Source organism: Aphis gossypii, chromosome X (genome assembly GCF_020184175.1).
Source record: "Aphis gossypii isolate Hap1 chromosome X, ASM2018417v2, whole genome shotgun sequence".
Classification (NCBI taxonomy): Eukaryota; Metazoa; Arthropoda; class Insecta; order Hemiptera; family Aphididae; genus Aphis; species Aphis gossypii.
This window is the reverse complement of record NC_065533.1, coordinates 28,807,749-28,831,152: the sequence shown is the minus strand read 5'-3', so window position 1 is coordinate 28,831,152 and position 23,404 is coordinate 28,807,749. Positions and strand designations below refer to the sequence as shown.

At 25.3% G+C, this 23,404-nt stretch overlaps 1 long non-coding RNA gene across 1 annotated transcript; it reads right to left on the bottom strand.

The window, feature by feature from the left end:
* Window positions 1-20,612: 20,612 nt before the first annotated feature.
* On the bottom strand, window positions 20,613-21,425 carry LOC126552912 (uncharacterized). The gene is made up of 3 exons (XR_007606380.1): window positions 21,187-21,425; window positions 20,924-21,106; window positions 20,613-20,673 (listed from the first exon to the last, which is right to left on the bottom strand). It is a non-coding gene; the product is annotated as an uncharacterized LOC126552912 (long non-coding RNA).
* Window positions 21,426-23,404: the final 1,979 nt, after the last annotated feature.

The window sequence follows — 23,404 nt, the reverse complement described above, 5'->3', positions numbered from 1 at the left end:
TAACGCCTTTGATTCTGCTTTCAGAGAGGTGTTAGGGGATAAGTTTTTCGTAAAAACTACGTGCGAATACATTAAGAGGGTCCAACGGTATGCAAAGTAGTCATGAATACCAAGAGTATAGGCAGCGGGGTAGGATTAGCCCTCCAAAAATCTCAAAAATCTTCCAATCCAATTTCACCCTCACCCCATCGTCACCAACTACCAGAAAAATAAAACGCTTTTGTACATAGACTTGCTATTATAATATTAACACTCTGAGTGCATTCTGAATTCATTCCATTATTCAACTCTGATTTATATTATAATATATACTACGTAGCTAATATTATCAGTAAAAATGTATTATACAAAGTGTATAAATATATTACGTTTTTAATATTTTTTGCTTTGCTAAAACGCGTTGAAAACAACAAATGTTTGTGACGAATATTGCTGTCGGATTAAAATACGCAACACCGATAATCACAATAACGATATAATAATAAATTCGACACATCGGGAAACTGAAATTTCGCTAAAGTCGTTGACAAATTACGTTTAAAGGTTGTGATTGCGTGCAATCGATGGTAATGAGAATCCCAGCTGTTCGGGGATGCTTTGGCACTCTCTGCGGCGGCGGCGGTTCGATCCGCGGAGAAACGGTTGTTTTTCGGTACCCCGCGGAGAGTAAAAACTCAAATGACAGCTACTTCGCGACTAAAACCACAAGTGTGCGCGTGTTCGTGCGGAGGGAAGCGTGGAAAAACAAAAAAGGGGGAAAAAAACACTACCGAAACAGCGACGAAACAAAATAAAATTAATAAAAAACAAAAAAAAAAAAAAATGACAAAAACGAACACCGTTCGAACGGCTGTGGCGTGTGACCGTCGGACAGCGGCCGCGGCGCGTGCAGTGGCGTGCGCGGGTCTGGTTATAATAATAATATCACATGATGAATGTTATTGGAACTACCACAGCTGGTCCTCTGTTTAGCTCGTACACGCGTAAATATAGTGTACGACACGTATTATACATATTATTACGCTATTCCGGGTGCGTGTGTGCGTGTGTGCTCGCGTATATTATTTCCGGTCGTCTGATAACTTATTGTCGGCGGCAGTTGTGACACGATCGTATTTTTCCGGACACCCGTTTCCCGCCGTATATAAATCTTCCGGTAGTAGTGCGGTGGTGGTGCTTGTTGTTCGGGGCGTTTTTTTGTCGGTGAATTTTTTTTTTCGACTACGCCAAACGTACACCGCGATGGCCATCGCGCTCCAAACGTGTCGCGCCGGAAACATCGTTTCCGTCGCAACTGAATAATATGTTTTAAAACGACACGGCATCGTCGACCGCCGTACATTTATTTCATATAATATAAATTGCAATAAACGCGTACTTTATCTGGGAGTGAGCGTGTTCGCGTAAAAACGATCGACTTTCGAGAGTGTCAAAAGCGTTCAGCAGTGATGACACATAATATGCGTTTAAGATATCGGTAACCTGCCACCGTAGGTGCGATTTTTTTCACACGATATGCTGCAAGTCCATACCACTCAGTTCTCGATTTTTATTTTATATTTGATGACTGCAGTGCGAGCTGATAACGAATAATAATAAGTTGTGAGTCTGTGAACCCGGTTTGTGGTTAGGTCACATAAGTTTATGGATCGATTTATAAGTGTACATATATATTATATGCACTATATGAACCATCGAGAAAAAACTAATCTGCTACGTAGTGAAATAAATTTGTTACTGTGTTCATGTGTCAGTGTAAATGAGACTATGAAAATATTATAACAACGATTTGGTATATCCGTATAAGTAGGTGCTATTTGTTTTTGTAGGTAGGTGTAATTAACAATTAAAATTACACAAAACACTAAAAAATAAATACAGTGACCTGTGTAATTTCAAGATATAAATAATAAATTTTAGCCCTTTTTAACTTAAATAATAATAATGCGGAGATGATGTAATCTTCAGCTCTTTTGGCACAACAATTAAAGGAACTCATAATAAAAAATCCTACAATATTAATCGCAAATTGTGTCAGTGCACAGACTGACCTGCAGCCGCTACCTGTATACCTAAACAATGTTAAAGTTCACACACACGTGGACAACGGTAATTGAATCATCTTTGTATAAAATATTATATTATAGATAATAAAATAAAAAATAATAGTTAAAACATTAATTTACAATTGCATACAATAAAAAAAAGATCACTGCGATTAGCACATAGTTCTGATATATACATACAAATCATATAGTATTTTATAAGTTACTGACAACCTTGTAGTGATTCGTGTCTACGTCGATTAGTGAACATGATATAATAAAAAATGCAATAGCTATAAAATAGTTCACAAATTAAAACAACAAGAGTACTAAAAAAATACGCACTTGCGTTTTGATAGGTAATTAAAACGATAACGACGATATTACAAATATATATATTATACAATAATAAAAGCAAACAAAAATGCATTAACTTGCGATTTACTACTACAATAGTAGTAATATGTGTGTTAAAAATGAGCCATACTGACTCAAAAACATGTTTCGGTTTGGCTATCCAATAATAGATAATAACGACTAACGAATATCCGATGTATTGAAAGTATGGTAATAATAATTATAATAATTTTATTCAGCTCAGGAAATGACAGAATTTTACAAAAATGTATAATAATATATAATTCTATATACAATAATTAAATAAACTGCTTATCAACATTATAGTACTTAGTAAATATACCTGTTTAATTATATAATGAATAATAAACATTGCTTTTTTAACGAATTTTTTTCAATTTTATTAAAACAAAATCACAGTCTATATATAAATAAAACAAGTATAATAGGTAATTTTATTTGGTATAATAAGACAAGAACAAGACGTTTGAAACAAACACTCAGTAGTGTCATCTGACGGATTACATTAGAAGATTTCTAGTCTAGTTTCGTTTTAAACGTTTCTGAAAGTTTTCGGGGATTCTGAAAGAGTAAAGTCGGTTTATTAACGGATTTATGCGTAGGTACAACTTAGAATGAAAAGCGGTATATAAAAACACCAAATTAGATTTTTCATTTCGGTATTTTATAATGGAAAAATCATAAATTATTTTATCTCAACTTAGTGTTATTAATTGTGATTCAAGGTTTAGTAAAGACGAATTTAAACAACTACCATTTATGGATATCTAAGATATAATTTAACACTTTTAAGAGTACTGAATGAGTTTTTATTGAATTACCTATCTGGTATTTTTGAATACAAAAAAACATACTAAATATAGTTTCATAATATATATATTGTTATTTATCTAAATATGATTCATGGCGAAATATATTGTATTGAAGTTTCTGAAATTTGGATTCATTTATCCAAACAGACAATTTTTTTAGTTTTAAATTTAAAAAACGGGATCACGCAAGGATTTATTTACGAAAAAAGAATATTTTATTGTTTATATAATATATATTAGTTATATAAAGTAAAATAGTTATTGTATAATTGTATATAATTTTAGACTTATATTTTACCTTCAAAACCAAGCAAATCCCTGTCTTAAAAATTGTTGTAGTTTACATCTAATGGAGTTTTAAACAGGGTAAATCTACTGGAATTTCTTAATTAGTCGCTGTCAACGTCGTGCAGAATTAACTAGAGTACTATAATAATATAATCACGTTATAATTTTATCATTGGCCACTTTATACAATCCATTACAATTATTGTATCTTATAACAATATTTGATAAAACATCGACAATAAAATGTACTACCTCCTACGCCAAACAATTCTAACTTAGGCAATTTTCATCCTTGCTCCATCTCTAAATATTGTATCTACTGGCACTATCGTTTTAGGAATAAAACCACCGGTAAATTTTAGAAATAATCATCGGACACCTGATGTGAAGGTTTCTGGTTACCCATGTTTGAAAAAACTCAAAAAATAAAATGTCCTGCAAACAGCTAGATATGATAATGCATTGAGTAGGTATTTACAGTAGAATGACGAATAGTGAATTCATTTTTTTTTTTTGTTTTTGAAATATTAATCAAATATGAAACATATAATATTATTATGATTAAACGAAATTTTGTCTTGAGGTTAAAGGATAGATCGATAACGTCGAGCAATTTACAGCCGTTTGATGATTATATAATGCGTACGTCCAAATGTCCATCCAAAGGTTTCAATAACGTCGTTTAACCATTGACGGGTCAAATGAGAGAATTGGATTTAAACTTAGTAATCACAATGTTCATCCGGGCCATTTATTTTTCCTTATAGGAATATTCAGTGAGGCGTGAGGACTATTATAATACTGTATCTATTATCCGGAAGTTATTTATGTTTCTTAAATACAAACGAGTATTCCTCTGATGTATAAATTTAAGTGAAAATATGAAATATTTAATTTTCTCATAAATTAAGAATGTTTTGACAGTAGTGCTGTGGGGTAAGGTATAATCCTTCTAACGAAAAATAATGCCGTGACAAGTTTATTGTGCGTGAATCATTTACGTTTACTCAGTTTGATTAAAATGTTATAGAGAAGAAAACCAGAAATACTATTTTATAATATTTTCTTTAAAGCTTAAATTATACGATTCCTTTAAATTAGTTCTTTAATAATTTATTTCGCTCATTCGTTGAATAAATAAACGCAGTAATATCAAACCATGCGATCACGGGCGCTTTGTATGAGAAATACAATTTAGAATATAAAAACTTATTAAATTATTATAACGTAAAATTTAGCATTTAATCCTAGATAGTCAGAATTCTGTTCGGGTTGTTCTTAAAATGGTGTTTAGTGTACTTACCTATCATTGGACGTGTATCGAAAACTTCTTAATTGTTGATAATATCGAAATTTAATTAGATGCACATTATAGTATCATCGTTGACGTTGTTTCAAAAAAAAAAAAAAAAAATAATATGAACTTATGAATGTAAAATAGTAAATAACACTCAACAAAACATCATAGATGTCATTATACTTCAATAATGTGGTTCTCGTTTCATTATAACGCATTTCACATTAACCAACAACCTAAAGGTGTACAAGCACCTGCAATAATATATTTTCTTCATTATAGCAACATTTAATTATACTAGAATACTTATATAGGTCTTTTGTATCGTTAATAACATCTATATGGGGTTTTTATTATACAATAAATTTAAAAATATTATAACAAAAGTAGACATTTGGTAAGCTTTTAAATAATAATTTATTTTGACAAAATTAAATAACTTTATAACTTTAATGTTAATTGTATTTTTATTTGCAATAAATATTAAATATTATATACCTACGTATGAGATATAATATGGTTGTATTATAAATACAGTCGAATTACATTTTTTATTTTCAATTTTAAACAGATACCTAAGGTTTATTTTAAAACGTTGGCGTAAGTATTTGGTCTGATTTACAATGGCAATACTTTGACAGCGTAAAACTTACCCAAAACAAAACTTTGGTGTTTTGTAATTGACGCACTAAAAAACTTTATATCGCACATTGGATCCATTTGCATTATTTAAATATTATAATATGGTTCGTTTATTTTACTCGAATAGCACAGATTCGTGTATAAATAATTTCAACTCGTTGTATTAAAAAATAAATATAAAGTGTTTAAGGCTACATATTTGATGGCAATCATTAAAATGTGATCTAAAATAATTTAAGCGAATGTGTCTCAAAACATTATCATTATCGTTTTAATTTGTTTATCTTTGTTTTTGATCTTCCTACTTAAAAAACAAGTTGGAATTGCTATTAAAATATTATATTCATGTACCATATTATTATCTTAATATGAAAATTGCTTTTATACTGACTCATATATCCTATTAAATGAAAAATTAAGTATTTATGTAATATTCTTTGTAACTTAATGTGGATTTTGAGGAAGTTAAAAATATATAGTCAGGTTCGGGACTGTCATAACTATTAAGTATGATATAAACAATATTTTCATTTTATCATAAACCATAGTCATTATTTTAGGAAATACAACGAATGTTTAAATTATTTTTTTAAACACATGGGAAAAAGTAGAAGTTTACTCAACCAAAAGAGGTGTAAAGTATATTTGTTTTTAAAATTGATAAACATTTTATATTTCCAATAATATTTTCTGTTTTAATATTAAATAATTGTTTTGTATTATACCTATGTGGTGAAATTAACTAAAATCAAATTAAAAACTAGATAAATTTAAATACTGAAATTACAATAGCTTATATTTTTATAAATTCACATACTTTCACAAAGCACAATAATAATTGTATCTAGTAATACCCAAATATTTTATAAATAGATATAACGTAAAAATCTAGAAACTTGTAAATATAAAAAAAATATACAAAGCTATATAAATACGAACAATATTAGACATTTTTTAAAAATTATAATTTAACACTTTTTAAATGCTAATATAAATTTTAAAAATCAAAACCATAATATGTTCTTACGTGAAACATGATATAAGTCTCAGTTTTATGCTCACATAATAACGATAAAACTACTTCGGGAAATAATTAATTTCTAGTAAACATTTTCGATTTCCAAAAAGGAAGTACTTTCACATAAGATTTGTACGTCAGCATTATTTCACTAAGCATGAACCCGGAAACTTAACTAACATTTCTACTACTATCCGGTGCCTCGATCACCGCAACTTTACGTTCCAAGATACGTGTTTTCACCCTTATACACATACCAATGAGAATTGAGAGATTGTAATTTTACATTTTACATCCGTTTACGAACTATCGTAAATGAAATTTTAGAAATACGTTTTACACGCACACACGTACATTTTCATTCTGTCATACTCGTATATATGTAACTAGATGGATTTCATAAATAAGTATTAAGTTTTATTATTTTAGTATAATATATTTATCATATATTTTACTACAATATGGAAGTATTGGACTTTTGAATTTGAGTGGAAGATTTAAGTTTAAAATTTTGTTTAATTATAAAGAAAAATAGAATTATCTTTGTGCAAGGATGCGGTTAATTTCTAAAATATATATATCATACATACGTACATCTGTCCTCTATATCTTTTGAAATGTCATCTAGTATATAATACTTAGTTACTATTTTTTGTGTATATCTCATATACTTTTTTTCGTCTGAAAAATAATAATTTATTTCATAATTTTATACTCTAGTCAGAGCAATGGGCGTATTCATTTTATAATGATGTTTGTTATATTATAGGTATTATGTTATTTTTACACTATATAAGTAGTGGAAATAATGTTTCGGTTTTAAAATTTGAAGGTGGTTTTGAGTAACACATTATATTCAAAAATAAGGCTCAACTAAATGACCAGGTGTGAATGGATTTATTTGTGTCTGTTTTCATGTAGCTGGTCTTCGATTAATCCACACAACACTCTGTAAACAAGTAACGACGTTCAGGTTACCTTTGAAAAAGTTGGTTAACCACATCCATCGTGCTACCTGATCATATTCTTACCCTGGCTGTATATAGATCTAGTCTATACATCTAAGATCAAAGTTAAGAATTCACGGTTTTTTCGATATAACAAAGAAAACAAAAAAAAAAAATAACTTAAAACGGAAATTTTCTCTTTAAACCAGTTTTTGAAAAAATGCTCATTTTTACTTTTTATTGTTCAAAAACGAGTAACTTCTGATGTTTGATATTTTTAGTTATTTTTACTTTTAATTTCTATAAACGCTGATAAAATAATTATCACGGTATAATTATATGCCTGAAAATTGAATACAAGGATCTTCAAACGTTTTTCATCTAACAATTAAAAAAAACTCAAATAATATCATAGTTATAATATGTATTTTTCTATGGTTGTTTAAAGTTAGAATTTCAACATTTGTAGTCTAAGTATCGAAAATTTACGAATTATTTTGTAGCTAGTAGCTACTTATAGAATAATAATAATAGTTATAATAGTTGAAATTATAGTCAGCCTTACTAAGTTTTTAATACATTTACTGTTTAATAATTTATTATTATTATAATGTCATGGTATTAAGTTTATATCATAATTCTGAATAACTTAGATCAGTGACTATAATAAAGTCAATATATTTTACAATAATATTACAATATTATATCGTACTATAATTATTATGTTTCAAGTATATTGTGCATCCCCGAATAATCATTACCTACCTATTTCATTGAATGTATCTTATACTTATAGATACTTTGTTTTCAAGTATCTAACCCATCCTTTACTTATGTCCATAACTCTGCAACTACTGAAATAAATATAATATGCAGAATTAAATTGACCAAAAATTTTTTATGTATTATATTATAATATTAATATTTGGTATCAATTACTGAGTTACATTACAAAAACATATGTAGGTATCTACCATAAAATCATTTACTTATTATCTTAAAACACATTTTTTATGATATTTAAATTACATGCTTGTCTTCTCCTCTAAACATAATAATAATAATAATAAAAAATCAACGAAAAATTAAAATAATTTTAACAGTTTTATAGCTTGTATAATTTAGTCATGTAGCATTGTAAATTAAATTATACCATTGTTTAAATGTATAATATACATATAATCTATAACATAAATATTATATATCATAATTAAATGTTCAAAGTGAAGATATTTGACAATACAATGCTATCGTCAATAAGACTACCATTAAATAAATTTGAAAAAAAATTACGTAAAACTGTATTAATTTATACATAATAGTTTATTTTACAAACAATGAAGCGCACTCTGCTGAAAAATGTACGCACCAACTTAGCTAAAATTATCCGCTAGATAACGCTATAAGTTTGACAATGCTTGAGAAAAGTAGTATTAACAATATGTATAATAATAATTATTATAGGTAGTAATATTATAATAAATATTAGAATTTAATCTTTAATACTAAAAATATTAAAGAAAGCCGTTGTACACAATTAATTTAACAATAGTTTAATAAGATAGGTATATAATTATAACATACTATACACGAAATACGTTTTCTATTGTAAGTAAATAGGTACTAAATATGATGCAATATACTTGTAAGTCGTATTAAATAGCAATTTTTTATTTTTTTTAATCAATAAGTTTGTTGTTATTAATTATTATTGCTTATCATTTTTATTTTCTATTAACAAGAAAAAAAAATAATAATAAACGACATTATTGGTATGGATGCTTTTATAAAATAATAATCTCAAATAGATCGTAATAATCATTTCAAATATAAGGACATTTATCTATTATACCTATTATAGTAGCAAGTAAGATGAGGTAATAGTTAACTATAAATGTATTATAGATCTAAAAATAACAAAATAATTTGATCTAATAATCAATTAATAAAACGTCTGTCGAACTGTATTGCAATATTTTCTTGTTGATTGGCTTATTTTGTCAAAAAACTCTACACACACTAAATTATTTGAAATATAGTTGGAGTTGACATATTTCCAAATGCTGATTCTAACTGTGTTCTAAGATGATTTCAACACAATATTACTATTTTATCTCTCTAACCCACACGATATATTATAGTAAGTACTAAATTTGCGTTTCGGCAGTTCCAATTTTATGTTATTACCTTGCTTTAACAATGGGTATTAGAATGAATTGACCTATTTCAAACTTAAAGTTAAGAATAGGTATTACCAATATATTTTATAATTTAGGATACACCGTAGAATTTCATTGATATTTGAATTTAAAAATGAGTTATTTCTGTGTAAAATATCGATAATAATCTATTAAGTATCCTAGATAATATTTTTGCCTTAATGTTTTATAACATGAATAAATTCTCTCTCATATATTATTAATAACCCAATCAAATGCAATTGGATGTGTAAATAATTAATTTTCGTAGCTTTGTAAGAATAGCTATATGAGAGGGAAAATCAATGATGTACTAAACTGCTAAAATCCTTTCAACTAAAATAATTACTCCTGAAGTTATATTATTACTACTATAACCTGTCAGACATTTAACGTTATATGTATTTAATTCCATAAGCATTATATGATAGCGTAAGTACTAGGTATATGTAAGTATGTCTTTTGCAGTCATTAGTCGAAGTCAATGTATCGTATATCTTATGATTGTATTTGTGTTTTTATGCTTTGGGTAGTTTGTGCTGCCAAAATATCATATAATAAATATATAATAATTAAACGTATTTGAAATACAGTAGCCGCTGGAAGCAAAAAGAAATAATTTTAGCTCTATCAAAAAGAATTAGGAAAAAAAAAGTAATGTAAAATGATAATACTTATATAGATAGAAACCCGAATTTTTCATCAAATATTTACACCATTTTTTTTAGATACAATATTATTTTAAAAATAATTTTACTTTTGTTAAAGACACTATAAATATTTAATCAAGAAAATTGGATATTTACTTTGTAATTAAAAATATATTAAATTATAAAACGTTGATTATTATTTATTAATTATTATTATACTATTATGAGTTGATTAAATTAAAATCATTTTAATAACTAAGATTTAAAAGAAGAATAGTATTCTTTTCTCGTACTGATTTCGATATTTAGATTGAAAAGAAAATATTATTCATAAATAATAAATTGTAAAAAAATACAAACCATCTACACTGTTCAACGGCACGTCGCGCGTCGCGTCGGTATGACTATCGACTTGCAAGTTACTAATTAATTTAATTTAATATTATCGTATAAATATAAAATATATTGTACTAATTAACAATATAGATTAAAGCTACGTTTTGGCAACAATTAATACAAAATAAATTATGAGTAGTTAATGGAAAAATAAATTACATAAAGCAATATGAATATAATATTAAGAAATATCCTTAGCAATTTATAGACTAGAGAACCGCCTTCGATTAAAATCATTTTGTGATATACAATGAACCATTATCATCACTATATTATTAATTGTCAGTGCTTCCAAATTAATTACATTAATAATTACAGTACTAACTCAGGTAAATTCGACTCCGCTGTTATACGCAGAGTGATTTTCATGGTTTTTAATTTAAACATTTTGGCCAACATAAACCTACATTGACAAATTGTTAATGAATGTTAGACGTTAAAATGTTGATAACATTTATGAAACACATACAAATCGCTAAGTTATTTTTAGTTAAAGATTTTTAAGATCTTGAAAATGTAATATAACATAAACCAATTAAAAATTTAGGCTAAACTAAAAAATAAAATATCATTTAAACTTTGAACTAGATATTTTATAATACATCGACTAGTTAAAGTACCTATCAAACATAAAAAAACGCAATATAGTTAGTATTTTTAAAAACTCGAATTTAGCTATGCTGCCATTATTAATATATTCTACTTATCCAATGGTGTTAACTTTGAAACTGTTTAAGTTATGCTACATGTAAAGTCTAAATAGTATTTTTTAATTATTGATCTATTTAAATACTTTTGTATTTAATTGAAACACCGTAAAATAAATTTCTATTAATACTTCGATGTGCTATAGAATTTTGTATTAAGATAAATATTATACATGTCCATCAAATATAGTCAACGTATAATTAAATATATGCAAAAAAACATCTAAAATAATGGAAGCTGTAATTTTGAAATTAATTATTCGTTATTTTAGTTTAAATTTTCAAGAAATTAAATCAACAACGTTTTTGTCTTGAGTTTTTTACAATTTTTAGTTAACTTATATGACTTATACTACTATATTTTACAATAAAATGTACAAAATCCTTTACTATTGCTAAAATAGTATTTTATTAATTTATTATCGAATAGATTTAAAATTATATAGATTTTATTAAACTTCTTTATCCGGAAGTAATAAATAAAGTAAACTAATTGTTTAAAATTTAATTTATATAGTTAATATCTTATATGATCTTGATTTGTTATAATATTTATTTTTGAAATAGGTAATACACGAATATAAAAATCAAATGATTTTGGTGATCTGGATTTTACATTTTACATTAATGTTTACTGTTTAGTTATAGTTATTATGATGTAAAACGAAATTAAATACATAAATATTAACAATATTCACTTAAGTTCCGTTAAAAAAAAAAACAAACTGTTAATATATTCTTAATTAGATCTGTTTATGTACAATAATATTTTACAGAAGTTACTAAAGTGTTTTCTGAATATCAAACTATTATATTATATTATATAGATAATTTTAAAATTATTCCAAAAATTTAAAGTAGAATACCCCGCTGTAAAAATATAATCATTAAATTATTGATCTTGAAATTTTCAAGATTTTCGACTGTAATAGAAAACTTTCGACGAGGTTATGTATGAATAACTTAATTATAATAATATATAATCAAATCATTATTGAATGGATACATTTTTATTAAAATATGTATTATATGCGAAAAAACATATTTATTAAAAATGTTTTGAACTGTTATTTTTATTCTACAAATATTATTTTATAACTGCATCGCAAAAACATTAATAAAACGATTTTTTGTAACCTCGTTTATTTAATTATGTAGCTTATTGTAAATATTGTAATTGAAATTCTAGAAGCTTGTTATTTTCACTCGAAAATGTGATTAAATCATTTAATTGGTTCGGTCTCATTAGATTTAAATGAATACCTGTCTGTTTGACTGTCTCAAGCTGCTTTTAAGGTTCTTATGATAACAATATGATCAAATATTTCTCACAAAATTCCTGTTTAATTATACATTTAAATTATTTATGTTTTGTTCTTATTTGAATTTAACCGTTTGATGAAACTTATCTTTACTTCAAAATGAAAACTGAAAATAGGGTTTATTCTTACGTGTGTATCTATACACTCAAATACAAACAATTTTAAACTTTTAATTAATAAAATCTTTTTATAATTAGAATGAATAATGAAAAAAGATTGAATTAATAAAAACTTACTAACTGAAATGTTTAAAAAAAGTTTTTGACGGTCTAAAACTCTGAGATGAACTATTAGTCCACATAATTGATATTAATCGTTTAAATAAATGTTTAAAAAAAAACTTTTCTTACGTTTTTGAAGAACCATTACACGCTCTGTTTATAGTAAAAACATTTTGTTGAAATTTTATTATTCAAGTGGGTAAAATCGGTTTATATAGTTTTTATAATGGTTTTCTGTATTAAGTCTAAAATTATTAGTTTGTGATTGATGATGAATAAACTGATTTTACAATGATGTGTCTGTATTTTTTTATCTATCATCATCTAACGGGGCAGTAAAAATTTTTGATTTTCAAAATTGGAGGGTCATTTTTGATATTAAATTGATCCTATTAAGTATTTAGCGGGTACATAAATACATACGATAAACAAACAACTTTTAATAATTTTCTTAATAATCAGGGGAAAAATACAAATTAAGGATAAACCAGTTTTTAACAGACAACAAGTGATTTATTTATTTTGTTATAATTTAAAAATAAATAATAGTAGAAACTTGAAATTGTCACCAACATTTTATATTATTCTTATATAGTTACGTGGTAAAATTTTGTAAATACTATTTTGATTAGTTTTTTTAGCTTATATTTTTACTTTATAAACAATATTATAAGTTTCACTTTTTTAATTTTTAAATTATATTAAAAATTGTATAGCTATGTCAAAATCTTTAAAATATATTACAGAGTTTTTAATCAATACAAATTCAAAAATAAATCGAAACATAACATTTTTATTTTGTCACCATGAAACTAGCATATTATTTTGTAGTTAAAAATTCATACAAATAGTGTTAATTATGGGTACGTAAGATTTAAAAAGTTATTTTAAGAGTAAGAACTTTTATAAGTTTTGTTATTATTTTAAATAATAAAAAAAATCTAACGAAAAGCCTAATTATTTTTTATATGAACATTTAGAATTTAAATTTTCATCAAAGTAGTCAAATTCATGAAAATGTATTAAATATTCTATTGTTATAGCTATGACTTAAATTTAATACTACCTTAGTTCTTTGTAAAAAATCATACTGAAACCAACAATACTAAAATATAGTATAAATATAATTTTTGATGAATAATGATCATAAAATATTCTTGGTAGTTATGGTGTTATAAGCTAATATACCGTCTCTACTCAGAATTGTTTTTCGCATACAACGATTTATCAATATAGTAAAATTTAACGTATATTTTGCAAAGAGTCACTCAACTCCTATTGTATATCGACTATTAAACCCTCTTGCAAACTTATAATATTCATAATATTTAACCAATTGTTAAATTACTGGCATAGCACACACTAATGTTCGAAATAATTTTTCTTAAAATGTGGATTTAAATCGTTATCAATAATATAACCAAAGGCTCAGTATGTGTGTAGTATAATAAGTAGCTCGCAGAGTCAGAATAAATACTTAAAATGTTCTGATTTCTTTATTGAAGAATTTTTAGTTAATAATTTATCGACGAAGTTTTTATACAATTAATTTTAAATCCATAACATACATCACTGTTCCACACTACACGTTAATTTTTAATTTGAAATTCATCGAAAATGTTGGTTGGAAAAATAAAAATCACACATTTTACATCTAAAATAATAATGTTACTCAATAATGTATCACTGAGCATACGAGTACGTATAGGTAGTACAATACGTACAACTTACTATCAACCTGTTGTAGACTTAATCTTGACACGTGGCTTAAACTGCAGTTTACTTCCAACTGGTTTAGCTAAATTTTACGTTAAGTTTAAATAGCGCTCTGTGTAATATTAATGCAATGTTATTACAATATCCAGAATTTTAAGTTTCATATAGTTAGATATGTGGATGGAACAGTTAAACAGCTGAGAATATTATTTGGCTGCTAAAAGCGTTAAAGAGGTTACACTCACGCACTTTATGTTTGCAAACAATTTATAACCACACATACTGCTACTACTGCATCAGAGTTATATGATATTAAAATAATATATAATCATTAATCGTATATTTAAGCAAATGTACTATGTTGGACTCGTGGAATATTCGTTTACGGAGTTTGACGACGTGAGCATATAGGCGGAATCCCAATAGTTTTCGAATAAAACTTTTAAGCGCTCACGGTTCGCTCGTTCGACTTGCACAGAGTTACGGTACATTAAGCAAACCAAATTATAATTTTAAAGACGAGAGCTGCTAATGTTTTTGATAGAAAAAATCTGTATGTGCTAACATCTGGAGTATTGGAAACATAAAATTCTATTAAAATATCGTTTTTGATTCTTCAGAAAATTTAAAATTTTGTATAAATTATGCATATAAATATTATTAAAACATCATATTTATTTTATACACGTACACTAACACGTATACCACTGAAGTAATGACGACGTTCTCCATTAACATAAAATGAAAATATTAGAAATAATTAAATTGGATATTTATTCATCGGCTATTTGCTGCTTTTCAATTGTATATGATTATATTATACTTGTGGATTGGTTTTAAAAATACGATGATTTTAGATTATGAACGGAGAGATTTTACAATGGCGTCTGTTTTTTTTTCTTTGTGTCTATGTACAGAATAATTAGTCGAAATAGTGCTTCAATTTCAAACTTTGGAGGTGATTTCCAATGGCAAAATGAATATCTTTGGTGTTTATAGAGGTCAAAAGTAAACATTTTCCAACAGTTTTTAAAAACATTGAGAAAAACAAAAAAAAATAAATGACAGAAAAACGGGAATTTTTACGCAAAACCAGTTTTCGACCAAATCGATTTTTTTTATATGGTTATAATTAAAAAAATAATCACTGTAGATACTTGAAATTTTCATCAAATGTTTATGTTAGTATTATCTATATACAGTTAAATTTTCAAAATATTTTGACTTTTTTTGAGTTATTTATAGACCACTGAAATTTATTTTTCGATTTTTCTGAAAAAATTGTTTGAAGTGTCGATAACATTTTTTTGGCCCAATCAAAATACTTGAAAATTTAATATTATTTATTTGATTATTCATTTGTGTTATATATATGAATGTCTTACATATAATAACCATGAAAGATGTGTTAAAAATAATTATTACGCTGATCTGACTGATAGTATTTTTTTTTGTATGGTTCATTGTCTAAAATCAGTTCTCCCTCTCGAGAGCACAGCTCTAATACGTCATATATTATAATATATAGGTATCAAAATAAATGTATTTCAAAGAAATATAAATAGATATAATATACATGAATATTATTTAATAACTCTTTCACAGAATCTATAAATAATGGCTTGTTCAAATAATTTATAGTCTCTGTTTTGGAGAATATTTTATGAAAAGGTCACTGCAATTTAACATAACTATTTATATAGTGTTGGACTTAAGAATACAGTTGTAATACTGTCTACCATGCTCTATTTGCGTCATGTCAAGATTCAAAATCTATGTACTATCCTCGTTCATTACAAATAATACGACGTATATAATACGTGTTTACATAAAAAAAAAAAATCTGCACTCTTATTACAATCCCATTTGTATTATATATTATATATATTACATTATTTATACTATATTTCTTACGAACGTGTAACTTTCATAATGGAAAACAATCTGTTTGTATAATATGCAACACGACACGGGTGCTGCACAGTTCCAAGTTGATAACAGTTTTATGCAAATTTCGCAGCAACGTTAATAGGTTTTTTCGCTTTCAAACATCTTAGTCGACATTGGTAAAAAAAAATAATGTCATATTTTTATAACATACGCAATAAAAATATTTTCTAGCCGATTTTCGTGTTATTGAATAGAGAAAAAATTCCCCAATCTGTTAATCATATTTTATTTGTAACGTATACCGTTCAGTATCTCGTATCGTTTATTGATTCTTTTTCGTCGTTCTTATAGGCAATATAGGCTACATCACCAAAGGAAACTCCGTACATTTTTTTATCTGAGTGACCTACGCGCTTGACAAAGTAATACAAAGTAATTTGTTCAATTTAAACAAATTTATTTTACATTGGTTGTACTTTATTTTTCATACTTAAAATTTCGGTAATTTTGTATTATCGACTATATGTTTTATTAACACACAAACATTCCATACAATTTATTTCAGTCAATATTTTGATACAATTGAAAAAGTTATTCGAACGATCGAATGTAAACTCGTTAGTTGTATCTATAATGATTATTTATATTATATTTTCATTTTTATTATCGAATCATTGAATATATGTTTCATTGTTTTTTTTCTATAAAACTTATTTACGTTCATAAATTGAATATTTTATAATTATCGCTAGTTGTATATCATTATATGCACGTCATTAATGAAAGTAATCCATCAGATTACAGTAATATTTATTTAAAAAAAAGCAAATTCAATGTTAACACAAAATAATATGCCATAAATATAATATAGAACTCTCATAATATTATAGTATATCATGTAGGTACCCATGTATAAGTCGGAAGGAAGTCCGTGCACTTTTATATCGCTTTAATCTCTTCAAACTGTTAATGAAACTAACGTACATTTATTTATACATACATACGCAGCGATTTAATATTGTCATAAACTTTGACAGTTTCACGAGATTAGTTTCCTCTGTATAACAATCATATGTTCATATAATATTTATTATAATGAGAATATTAAACATTTTACGTCGTTCCTAATAGGATTATATCTTATAGACGCGTATACATACCTATAATGGTGGTTTAGCAAAATGTTTAAAATATCATCAAATGGTTTCAGAATATTGGAAACTGAAGCGAAATATCTGAAATCAATATGCGAATATGTTTGTGAAATGTAAAAGAAAAAACATTATTAGGTAATAATGTAGGTAATGCGTTAATATGTAATCATGTTAGAATTCATAAGTTTTTAGTAAGTAGTAACATAATAATGTATCTAACAGACTTTATTTTTTAAAAATAATATGTTACCGTTTCTATTTATTTTGAGTATTGAGTTAAAAAAAAAAAAAAAAAAACCATAAATTTCTATAATTTTAATATGGTTATAGTTTTTGAGTATATAATATCTTTTATATATATATATTTATAAAATCTCTGGACTTCGATGGTAGTTTTTAGTATTTTAAACAAAAATAAAATAAATCTCAGTGATCAAATTCTAGTGAATAGTGGATGTGGAATCCCTGAAATGTTTTTAGTCAAGAAGTCTTGTATAGATAATGTTGAATTCGTTGGTTTATTTTCATGATATAAAAGTCATGTGTTTGATTTCCACACTTCAGGCATTCTGTTGATTAATTTTTCTCTTAATATTGTATGTATATATTTATTAGCATTAATCTCTAATGACTGACGAGTGACGAGACTCGGAAACCAAATTATATTTAGATTTGAATAGTAACGATTTGTTACGTTCCTCATCCTTATATATTACAATTACATAATAAAATTTTAAAATGTTCTTTTTGACTTAAAAAAAAATTATCAATTTTGAAATCATTTTTTGATCTCGGAGCTAAGTATTCCATATACCATATCATATAGTATCACTTGTAAAAAAAAAATACTATGCCAGCATTATAAAAACAAATGGATTAGCTTAATGTTAAAACAATACTGTATTTATTTTATTCATTGAAGTTTTATAAACATAATATTAGATATCTAAATCTCCGCTCTCAGTATGAAATAAGTTAATGTGTTACAGATAAATTGATCAAGATATATATATATATATTGTATTGTGAAGTGTATTCCATTGTTTGTTAACATTATCATTTTATTTATTTACTGCACTTAGTTAAAATTGCTGATAATTATTGTTATTATACTTAAAAGTTAAATTATAACAACTGATGACTATTTTATTGTTATATAATTTTGTATATGCTATTATACAATTAAATTATTCATATTTTTATGAGTGTCATTGAATCAAATGTTATAGATATAAGGGCTAAAAATATTATTTTCATAAAAAAATTTGTTGTCAAATTTTTCACTATAAAGATAAAGAAACTATGCAAAACTTATAAGGTTCACTCCTTCATAGATGACAGATAAAAATTAGACATTTACGCTGATCAATCTCCTTTGTCTAGATTAATTTGTTTTTATTATTTTCCAGCTATTCAAGTTATTAAAAAACCTTATTTTTACACATCAACAATACATTGATACAAACAAATAATATAAGACTTAATTCTTTTACAAGAAATATAGAATCAAATTAAACATCTTTGTTTTTTTTTTTATTAAATTCAAGCCAATATCTTATCTTTGGTTAACGCGGTGTTTTACAATAGTTAATCAACTTTGTTTCTAAAAAATAAAGATCACACATTTATCCTTAATAAAATAATATGGAATTTTTACTATTTCTTAGGTACCTATTCCGCTGGATATGTTATATTTTATACATGCTGTTTTTGTGTGATATAAATAATAGTAATTGTATAAGTCTAAATAAAATATAAATATTACATATGTTAATAATATAATTTCGTGCCCATATAACTATTGGTTGATATCCATTTGTAACTCAGTAGTAATAGTTAATGATATTTTTTCATTTTTTATTCATTTTAATTTACGTTTTTTTTCAAATCGAAAAAAAATATGAATTTACTCTAATGTACAAGTTGGTCGTTTTCAGAGATTATTTTTTTTTTTATGGAAAAACATTCAATCGTATTCTTTTGTCTGTTAGTCAATTTTAAACGTATTTTCAAAACAAAATATAATACACGCGTATTTTCACTTATTTTGGTAATATGCTATAATGCTTGAATCAAAAAACCTTCTGCTTTATATCCACTTTCCCTTCTCCTCCAAAAAAAATGTGTATCTGGTCGTGAAAATTGTTTATAACAGTCAAAACGATGTTAAAAGTATAAAAGTTTTGATATTTTATTTGTTAAACTTTTCAATAAAATACTAATATAATACTTTAACGATATTAAATTTTGTAAAAATTCTTATAGGATTTTTTTTTTTTTTGTTTGTTTCATAGGTTTAATATTACCTAAAAGAAATATATAACTTAAGTTTTTAAGTATATTAAAGCTTTAAAAAAAAACTTAATTTCGTAATATTCAATATAATAGAATATTATTTGTATATAAAAATATAACAGGTATACAAGTTAATATTTTTTTGAAAGCGATAAAAATAAAAACGTTCAATTTGAGGATTAGAATTTTGTTCATAATATTATTTTTAGAGTGTATTCAATTAATTTATATAATTTATAATTAATATAATATATATAAGTAATTTATAAATACTAAATTTGTAAACATCGTTTTATGATTCAGAATTAAGATAAATCTAATTTTGATTGTTAAAATAATTCACTAAACAGTATATTAGTATATAAAAATTAACGTTTGATCGGTGAATGATAGATCGACATTCAAAAATAATAATATTATGTAGAATTAAAATAAAATTATCAAGAATAGTGAAAAAAAAATATACTAGTTAATTATCAATTTAGATTAATATCTAAAAAAAAATTACCTAAAAACATATATATTTCAGAACAACCTAAACATGTATCAACAATAAACATTAAAAGAACTAAATTGTATTATTTAAGAATCATTTTCGAACTAGAATGCATATTTAGTTTGGAATTCATTCAACATCTATTTCTGTGTTTTTGCTCTTGATGATTTCCCAAAGTCAAAGATTCGAGATTTCAAAATTCTGTAATTATGTAAAATGAATAAAATAAAAAATATTATTATTATTATTATTTAAACCTTAGGATATTTATTTATTAATGATTATAAAACTAGTTAAACACAATTTATTTTAAAAATGATATAACAATTAACTTATAATATACTTGGCACAAGTATATTTTTCGTCAAATATGTCCCAATTACATTATAATTGTTAACGAAGAAAATGTTTTAACGCAAACAATAACTCTTTCGTACAAAAAGGTTTTTACCTTTATTTTTACTTAAGTCCGCTGTTATTTGTCTTTCATGTATCTCAACTTCTTTAAACTTCCAAAGTAATAAACAAAAAGTTTTTTTTTAACTAATCGTTCTTATTTCTGTGTTCAAAATTACAGACTTGGTCAGTGTACAATGTACAATGTACATACTTCAGTAAGTTAGCTTGGCTATAACTTAAATATAATAAAATTATGTATATCGATAAAAATAATAATACAACGTTTACAGATACAAGATAAAAATTGGACGTTACCTTAGAGTCATTACCCAATCACAATAAAGAATCATAATATTATTATCAATGAACGTAGGTAGAGTTAAAATGTTATATAAGTTTTTCTAACAACATTTGAAAATATCAAATTACATATTTGCATATTTTTTTTCTAAGTATTTTAAGTACCAAATTTGACAAAATTATATGTTCAATTGTAAAATAACGATTAGGTTTTTCAAACGAATGTACTTATTTTTGTTTAATATTTTGTTTAATATGAACTGTAAAAATTTGAAACATTTTATTATAACAAATACTAATATTTTCTATCCATAATTACATTATCAAAATATTTAGACTACTAAGTTATTCATAGCCATCTACCTAATTCATCAGTATATTATCACGTCGATATTTATGAGTTTGTTATATTCTATAATTTTGGCAGTATTTAGTGTAATATAGTAAAATAAGAAAACGCTTATAGGTAATAATATAAATATAATACATTATATATCATCCTTAGAAATATATTTATATGATCTCTTTCGCTAAAAGATATTGTTTGTATGCAACAGTTATTATTAAATTTAAATTTAATATATTCCTTACAGTGGCCTACAATGTGGTACATTCACAACTCGGTATACAGCAAACATACCTTTCAGTTTCATTTTTAATGATCCATTTGTTGTATCTGTAACGTGTTAGAGATCGTGTGATAAATGCGTATTTTATATTATATATATATATATATTATTTATATCTATAGGTATAAGCCAATGAAACAAATGACTATTATCAAAGTATAATCACAATGGTCGTGTACGATTATGTATACCCTACTATCATTGCATAACCAAGGTTTACCCATACGTGCTTAAATGCTCTGATAAAAGCTGTTTTACAGTCAATATTTGAGTTAAACGACTTTTCCTTTGAGTGGATAAAGAACTTCTGTGTCAAAATGTTTGTTCGTTAATACTATCCGTGAGGTCTAATCTTTGTATTTTCATATGTGTTTAAGCATTCAATTAGACTCCATCGGAGTCTACTAGTTTATTTTTTAGTTTATTTGCTGATCTCGGTTGTTGTTGTTTATCTTTCGAATTCTATATGTAAATTGAGTTGAAGTTAAAATAGTGTACTTCATATTTTTCTTACTTACCTATCTATAATTTTAACCATAATTAAAGTATAGACTATAGTGCAATTAGGTTTATCAAAATCAAAGTTAACATACGAAACATAAAGCTTAAACAAGTATTTTACGATTACAAATTTTAAGCAAAGGTTGCCTAAATTTATATATTATACAGTAGATTTAGTAAAATAGTTAATAATTAATGTTTAAATTGGTTAATCAAATGCATACTGTTTTAATGGAAATTCAAGTAAAATGATATCATATTTTATTAATAAAATAAATTCTTATATGAACTGAACATATAACAAACCATACTGAAGATTGTGTATTTTTGATTTTAAAGAAGTCATTTTTGATTGTTGTTTGATTTGTTTCTTTTTTACAGAAAATAATTTTAAGGCATTATGTGATGCTTAGCTTCATGTTTGTATATGTTATATAACACTGGGCGTTTTTATTCAGACATAGTAATAGAATATATATTTCTGAAACTTCAAAAACAATAATCGTAAAATGTAAAACCTTAACAGTTTCTAAGGTATATGAGTGATGTGTTAAGCTACTACAAATTGTAACGAAAACTAATGAGCAATGTTTATACATATCTTCAAAGTTCTTAAACTACCTACTTATATTTAGATAGCTGTCCAAAACAATTATGAAATTGTCTGAAAAGCGCCGATTTGAGATCTTTCGAGGAACAGGTATAATGTTCTGTAGATAGAGTGGTGGTAGTGCAAAATAGGATGTGCCGGTTTTTAGTTAATATTAAGTTATAATTTATTGTTCTTGACATATTTTAAATTTATTTATTTAAATTCATTTTCCACATCGGTAAATAAAATTTAGTCTTAAAAGATACATTAGTATTAGAAAATACCTAGTTTGATAGCAGCTTGTGGTGTGATACACATATTTTAAATATTAGGTGTGATAATATTATTAATAATTAGTAATTCTTATTACAATATAGATATGCATAACCAATAAAAATATGTTATTATTATGATATGTAAATATACTATGTTTTGATAATTTTTTATTATTATTATTATTATTATTATTTATTAAATGAATACCAGCAGCAGCAACAGCTATGTTGGATAT